The following is a 6,504-nucleotide window of genomic DNA, read 5'->3' as shown; positions in this document are numbered from 1 at the left end:
AAATGAAGGCAGATTCTCGGTTGACAGATATGAAAGCATTTTCTAGAAGCTTCTGGCAGGATTCGTTATTTCTCCTTGGTGAGAACCAGATCACAGGGGAACCCCAAGTTGTACTGATTGCTGAAAAAGTGGGTACCTGGCTTCTAGCTACAGGGGAGAGTAGGAGCCATTGGGGAGGTAATGAATAGAGTTCCTCTCTGTGTTTGAGGGTCTCTCTCTCTCTCTCTCTCTCTCTCTCTCTCTCTCTCTCTCTCTCTCTCTCTCTCTCTCAGTCCCAGTCCTTTATTTCCTTTTTGTCCATTAGGCCATGAATCCCTATGGAATGGGCTCCAGCAGCTCAGGCTCCTTTCCGTTCGTCCTCACAAAGTGGGCTTCTCTGGCTGGCTCAGGCTGGCGCTTCAGCTGAACCCAGGTGCCCTTCTCTTTGGCTTCCTTTTTCTTCTGATCGTTCTTCTTCACCCGCTTCAGGAAGCCGTCTCTGCTCTTCAAGTGCTTGATGTGCTCAATCCTCACATTGATCCTCTTGGCCAGAATCTTGCCTTTAACTTGCTTGTTTACAATGATGCCCATGACATGCTGAGTAACATTGTAGTCTCTTCTAGCTTTGCCGTGGTAACACTGATGGGGCGTTCCTTTTGAACAATGCCCATTTCCTTGATGTCTGCAATATCACTCTTCTCGTAGATTCACACCTATGTGGCCAAAGGAACAACTCCATGTTTCCTAAAATGTAGGGAGCTGCAATGTGCCACGCCCAAAGGTGGCGCTAGCTTCTGCCCTCCGCCCGCCGCCCGCCGCCCGCCATCCACCGCCCGCCGCCCGCCCTCCCAGCGAGTGCTCCTTGTAGTAAACAAGTCCTTATTTGGCTATGCCTGCCTGGCCAGTTAGTTTCCGCTGTGCGACGGCCTATCTGCTTGACCCACGTGGCACACTGAGGTTGGTCAGCGCCAGGTATTTTAGCTGATACAGGGCGTTCGGGGGAGGGGGGCGGGGGGAGAGAAGAAGCTCGTACAAGGTTCCTGAATAAACTGCTTAAAGAAGATCTCCTCTGGTCGTGTCTTCCTTGCTGGTCAAGGTTGGGTGCGACAACTGGTGGCCTGTACGGGGAAACAACATCGAATCCACTGAAAAGAAAATCAACTCTCTCCGGGATCAGAACTTTTCCCAGTCAGGGTGGCGCCGGTAAGTTTCCAGGTTAAGTGGGACAATACAAGTCCGAGGTAGTAAGCGGCGGTAAGGTCTCCGGGTGTGGAGCAAGTGTAAAGTTTAAGTTTTATGGACCCCGCTCTAGTGGCGGTGTGTTGGTTGATAGCCAACGTTATTGTTTGGAGCATAGTGTTTTATCTGTGCTTGTGCTCGTGGCCCGCGCAGTAAGGGGAAGCGAACCGGCTCCCCCTCCCTATGAGCGTATCACCACAGGCCCAGGAAAACTGGGCATGACTTTCTGTCCGGAGTATGGAGAGCAGTGCGGACTGAGTTACATCTGACCTATCCTGTTTTTGTGGACGCTAATCAGCAGAGATACCATGAACCCCTTGATTTTAAAATAATCAAAACATTGGCCAAATCGGTGCGCAGTTATGGTATCTCAGCCTCCTTTACTATTGCTCAAGTTGAGGCCTTACACCGCTTCTGCATGACTCCCTCTGATTGGTCTAATCTAGCCAGAGCTTGCCTCAGTCCAGGACAGTATCTGGATTGGAGGGCATTTCTTATAGAATATGCCAATGAACAGGCAGCAGTGAATTTAGCTACAGGAGGAGGACAAGCTGCCTGGGATAGAGATATGTTGTTAGGGCAAGGCCGTTTTGCTAATGCACAGACAGGGTATCCAGGGCAGGTTTATAATCAGATTAATGAGATTGTTACTAAAGCATGGACATTATTGCCCAATAAAAGAGAAGTGAGTGGGAACCTTACAAGGACCCCATGGAACCTTTCTCAGATTTTGTGGCTGGATTAGTTGAGGCTGCAGGAAAAGTTTTTGGTGACCCAACACAGCGATGCCATTAATAAAACAGCTGGCTTATGAACAATGTACTAAAGAATGCAGAGCGGCAATCACACCTTATAAGAACAAAGGCATTGAAGCCTGGATGAAAGTGTGCAGAGAAATAGGAGGGCCATTGACCAATGTTGGATTAGCAGCTGCCGTCATGCAGATGACCCAGAGAAAAGATAGTAAATTAGGGGCCTGTTTCAGATGTGGTAAACAAGGACACTTAAGAAGGCAATGTCCAGAAAAAGGGGGCATAATTACTGCTGGAAATGGCCAATGCCCAAGGCAGCCAGGACTATGCCCAAAATGCAAAAAGGGGAACCATTGGGCCAATGAATGTCGCTCAGTAAAAGACATTAATGGGCAACCTCTTGGCTCTGATTATGGTGGTGCTCATCCAAAAAACGGATAACGGGGCCCACAACCCCAGGGCCCACAAATATATGGGGCAGTAAAGAAGAACAGACAGAAGAACAGAGTCATGAGAGATGGCCATCTCTCCGCCATCCGAGGGACCGAGGAGGACCACTAAGGGCTCCGCGGGATTGGACCTCTGCTCCACCACCAGACTCGTACTAATTCCTCGGATGGGGATCCAATTAATAGAGACCGATTTCAAAGGACTCCTGGAGCCTGGCACAGTAAGGTTACTTATAGGGAGATCATTAAAGCTCTAAGAGGACTACACGTCCATCCAGGAGTTATTGACCCAGATTATACTGGGGTAGTCAAGATCATAGTAGAATCACCTAAAAGAATAATTGCTATTTCCCCTGGAGACAGAATAGCTCAGCTGTTACTGTTGCCTAGCCTACATGAAAGATTTGCTGCTCAGTCTAGAGAAAAGGGGGAAAAAGGATTTGGGTCTACTGGTTCTGACTTAACATTCTTAGCTTTGGGCCTTGACCAGCATCCAACCTTGGAATTGCAAATTGATGAAAAGAGGATTCTGGGGTTATTAGATACCGGGGCCGATAGAAGTTTCATCTGTCTCGAGCAGATGCTCGACAGATAGTTTTAGGATGTCAACAGTGTATCACTTTCCAACTTCCCCCTAGTGTGGGGGTTAACCCCAGGGGCTTACTGCCTCTAAAGATTTGGTAAATGGATGTAACACATATCTGGATTTGGGACTCTAAAATACATACATGTTTCTGTGGATACTTGTTTAGGTGTCATTCATGCTACCCCTATGAGTGGGGAAAAGGCACGCAATGTTATTGAGCACTGCCTAGAAGCCTGGGCTGCCTGGGGAAAGCCCCAACACTTAAAGACTGATAATGGCCCAGCATACACTGCCCAATCTTTCAAATCCTTTTGTAAACAGATGGATGTACAGTTGAGCCATGGTCTGCCTTATAATCCCCAAGGTCAAGGTATTGTTGAGCGAGCACATCGTACCTTGAAGGAATGCATAATTAAACAAAAAGGGGGAATAGACTATGTCAGAACTCCAAAGGAACAGATATCCTTAGCCCTTTTTACTCTTAATTTTTTAATTTTGGATGATGATGGCCTTTCTGCCGCTGACCGACATCAATGTCGGGCAGGCACGTTGAAAGGCTATGTAAAGTGGAAAGATGTGCTCACTGGCTTATGGCATGGGCCAGATCCTGTGCTGGCGTGGGCGAGAGGGTCTGTTTGTGTGTTTTCCCCAGGACTGACAAGATCCGCTGTGGGTCCCTGAGAGATTGACCAGGAGGTGTAACAAGAATGAAGACCCTGCTGCTGCTGACGCTTCTCAGCATAACCCAAGTACTGATCCAGATGGAGCCCCGATGGGGGATACTATCGGTATTCCCGAGACCCATGCCGATACGCCATGATGCTAAGTTGTTCCCTCGCCTTTTTGGCACCAATAAAACTCTTGATGCACCCTATTTACCATTAGATCCTGATATAGCTAGTGTTAATGAAAATAGAAGCTTTTTATTACAAGGTAGCCTGTGCTTTTTACTGGTAGGTAATATTAGTGTTTCGTCTGATTGCATTCGGTTGTATAATCAGACAGCAGGTTGGTTCGATCTACCTAAAGATACTTCTGGGCCCTGTCTTTCGGCTAATGCATCCTGGCTTAGTGGATGGTGGCCAGCTAAAAGCTCTGAAACATCACCACCCCATCAGCCAAAATGGGCTCCATATTGCTTTGGTGTCAATCGGGGAAAAATGTGGCCTTGGACTGGGTGTCAGTCCCATACGGTAGTATGGGCTAGTAAAGGAGAATATTTTACTTTCTCACCTGGTATTAGTACTGGGTATAATAGTACCTTTGCTGGTTCCAATTTTTCTGATCAGAACCCCCTTCAGCTTTATGCTTCTAACCCCTTTGACAATTGGCTTTTATGTGGAATTAATGGCAGTTGCATGAATTTGGAACCCATGGCCATGATTGGTGGAGGAGGCCATGGGGTTGCAGAATTTAAGTGGAGTACCTCTAAAGGATGGGGCGAATTTTCACCGAGGTATAATCAAGCACAAGAGAGGAACACCGCTGGGTATCGTACCAATGCAGGCTGCTTTGAGGAGGGAACTAAACCTAGCCATAACGTCACTTTTAAGCCAACTCCAGTATGTGTCTATCCTCCCTTCATTTTCATAGTTAGTAATGTTACTAAGTTGAATGATAAAGTCTTAAATTGTACTAGTGAGACATGTTTTTATACACAATGCTGGGATGCAAAAAGGTTTGTTATTGCTGTGATTGCTCGCATGCCCAGATGGGTTCCAGTTCCCGTAGATGCCCCTCATGCCATGACCTTGTTTAGACAAAAGAGAGATTTTGGCATCACTGTAGCCATTGTTACTGCCATTTCTCTTGCAGCCGCGGGAGCTACAACTGCTGCCATTGCCATGAGTCACTCCGTGCAAACAGCACATACCCTAAATAATTTGTCATCTCGTGTGGCTCATGCTCTTGATTTGCAAGCAGGGATCAACGCTCAATTAAAGGGCGGTCTTATGGTGGTCAATCAAAGGATCGATCTGGTACAAGAACAGATTGACACCCTGTGGCAGCTTGCACAATTGAGCTGTCAATGGAAGTTTGCAGCCTTGTGCGTGACCAGTATCCAATATGAAAATTTTACCCGTGCAGCCAATCTCTCTAAACGATTATCTAGCTATCTTTTAGGTAATTGGACGGGAGAATTCGATTCCTTGATGGATCAACTGCGAGTTGCCATCGTGACTGTGAATTCCACACGAGTAGATGCTGACCTGGCTACAGGATTATCGTCGTGGATTGCTGCTGCTCTGAATCACCTGAAGGAGTGGGCGGGTATGGGAGCCCTCATGGGACTGCTGATCCTGGTCTCCTTGGTGAGCCTGTGGTGTCTCTGTAGATTGAGGTCTGTTCAGAGGCGACATGCGGCTATGGTGGTACAGGCATTTGAAGCCATCGAAGCAGGACAATCCCCTCAAGCCTGGCTTACGGTCATTCAAAAGACCTAGCTGCACCTCGCCCCTGAGTATGTGTGAGTGACCTTACCCAGTGACGGGCAACTTCCCTTCTACCTAAGGCATGGAACCTCGTGGGCGACGAGGTATCCTAAGACGGGTTTAATGAAGGGATGATCCTAAGACAGGGGGGGTCGCCACGCTCAGTGGTGCCTTTGCCTGCTTGATTAATTAAACAAAAAGGGGGAACTGTAGGGAGCTGCGACGTGCTGCGCCTCAAAGATGGCGCTGGCTTCTGCCCTCCGCCCTCCTGACAGCGAGTGCTCCTTGTAGTAAACAAGTCCTTATTTGGCTATGCCTGCCTGGCCAGTTAGTTTCCGCTGCGCCACGGCCTATCTGCTTGACCCACGTGGCACACTGAGGTTGGTCAGCGCCAGGTATTTTAGCTGATGTAGGGCATTCCCGGGGGGGAGGGGGGGTGGAGAGAAGAAGCTCGTACAAGTTTCCTGAATAAACTGCTTAAAGAAGATCTCCTCTGGTCTGTCTTCCTTGCTGGTCAAGGTTGGGCACGACACTAAAAGGCCTAGAGAACATAGACCAAGTACCTCTCCTCTTCCCTTTTGTGTTCGTCATTTTGGTGAGTTACTGGAAGATGGCTGCTGCAGCTCTCTCTCTCTCTCTCTCTCTCTCTCTCTCTCTCTCTCTCTCTCTCTCTCTCTTAATTTGGCCAATTCTTCTTATTATTTGCATTTTCATTAACATAACAATTTATAGATTGTTTGGAAATTTCACATAATGTGCCCTGATCACATTCACTTCCAAGTCATCCCAGGTGGCCTTCATTCTTGTGGTCTCCTCTAAGACCAAAGAAGAGGAGAAGGAAGGGGAAGAAGAGGAGGAGGAAGAGGAAGAAGAGAGGAGGAGGAAGCAGAGGAAGAGAAGCCCAGTTTGTGTTGCCCATATATACTCCCTGGAACTTGGTCAAACTCCCAGTGGCCAGCTGCTTAAAGAAAACCAAGACTTGTCTCCACAGATCTAATTGTTCCTGTCACATCATTCTCCATCATCTCCCTTCTCCATGTGCAACCAAGACTTTAAGACAGGCGGTG

General features: G+C 47.8%; 1 pseudogene; it reads right to left on the bottom strand.

Moving 5' to 3' along the window:
* Positions 1–300: 300 nt before the first annotated feature.
* Positions 301–6,028, bottom strand: LOC116915061 (annotated as a pseudogene).
* Positions 6,029–6,504: the final 476 nt, after the last annotated feature.

Source organism: Rattus rattus, chromosome 13, assembly GCF_011064425.1.
Source record: "Rattus rattus isolate New Zealand chromosome 13, Rrattus_CSIRO_v1, whole genome shotgun sequence".
Taxonomy (NCBI): Eukaryota; Metazoa; Chordata; class Mammalia; order Rodentia; family Muridae; genus Rattus; species Rattus rattus.
Note: the sequence above shows the minus strand (reverse complement) of the source record. Positions and strands in the feature narration are given on the sequence as shown.